Below are 1,184 nucleotides of genomic sequence, written 5' to 3' on the forward strand. Positions count from 1 at the left end.
TGCCCCAGGTGCAGGTGTGGGCTGCAGGGCCCAGTCCCACTCACCAGGCACTCTCCTCCTCCAGCTCCTCTTGCAGGCACTGTTTTTCCTGGCGCAGCACCTGGCAGACAAAAGCATGAGTGCCCGTGCCCACTGCAGCCCTCCTCCAAGTCCCCAGCCTGGGGGCGGGCAGCCCCAATCCCCTCACCCCTCTACACTACCTTGATCTCCTCAGTCTCAGCCTGCAGCTGCTTTTCCAGCTGGGCGATAAGCTGCTTTTACTGCAAGACAATGGCTGGGCCATGTAGGATGGCTGTGCTGGGACCCATGAACCCAAGGGACCAGGACCGAGGTCCTCCTCACAGCCAGAGCCGTGAGGACACCAAGCTCTGAGGACACGCCCCTGCTTCACCCTATCTGCTCCAGCTCCTCTTTCCTGGCAGCCACTCTTTCACCCTGTGCTTGCTGGGATTCCTGCAGGAAAGGAGAAGAGGAGCAGCCATCAGGGCACCAGCACTCCCACGGAGCTCCGTCTGAAGGCAGCTCCGTGCTGCCGTCCCCTCCCACCTCCTCCATTGGGGCAACCGGCGCCCGCAGGGCTGCAGCTGCAGACCCACACAGGGAGACTTCTCCCACCCCACACCCCACGGGCAGCACTGCTGTGCCTGCATACCCACACCGGCCCGTGCCACTGCATCCACTCACCTTTGTCAGCAATTCCCTGGCCGCAGCTCTGTGGTTCTCCACAACCCACTCATGAGCCTGTGGGAGGAGAGAAGAGCGGCGCTGGCACCGAGGCCATGTCCACTGCACATGTCCATTCCATATACTTATACTTATTCCATATCCTCATCCCATTACCATCCCAGTCCCATTCTGTATCCATATTTCATCCCCAATCCATCCCACATTCTTCCCATATCCATCCCATATATATTCCATTTTCTGATCTCCCATTCCATATTCATCCCATATCCGTATCCCACACCCTAATCCTACAGGGAGCATTGGGGGGGTTTGGGAGGGGCTATGGGGGGGTCTACGTGGGGGTATAAGGTGGGCTATGGAAGCACGTGGGGCTAAATGGTCCAGATATAGGCCCAAATACAGGGACTATAGGGGGCTAAAGGGGAGATGGGGGAATACTGGTGAGATACAGGGTTATAAACATGGCTGTGAAGCGATACAGGGCAATATGGGGCTAC

The 1,184-nt window shown here is 57.9% G+C and overlaps 1 long non-coding RNA gene across 1 annotated transcript; it reads right to left on the reverse strand.

The window, feature by feature from the left end:
- Positions 1-42: 42 nt before the first annotated feature.
- LOC122193910 lies at positions 43-741 on the reverse strand. Its single transcript, XR_006183004.1, has 3 exons — positions 685-741; positions 201-453; positions 43-100 (listed from the first exon to the last, which is right to left on the reverse strand). It is a non-coding gene; the product is annotated as an uncharacterized LOC122193910 (long non-coding RNA).
- Between the last annotated feature and the right edge of the window lie 443 nt (positions 742-1,184).

The sequence above is a fragment of the Lagopus leucura genome, unplaced genomic scaffold (assembly GCF_019238085.1).
Source record: "Lagopus leucura isolate 7727_CA_CO unplaced genomic scaffold, USGS_WTPT01 32879-0_obj-0_obj, whole genome shotgun sequence".
In the NCBI taxonomy this organism is placed as follows: Eukaryota; Metazoa; Chordata; class Aves; order Galliformes; family Phasianidae; genus Lagopus; species Lagopus leucura.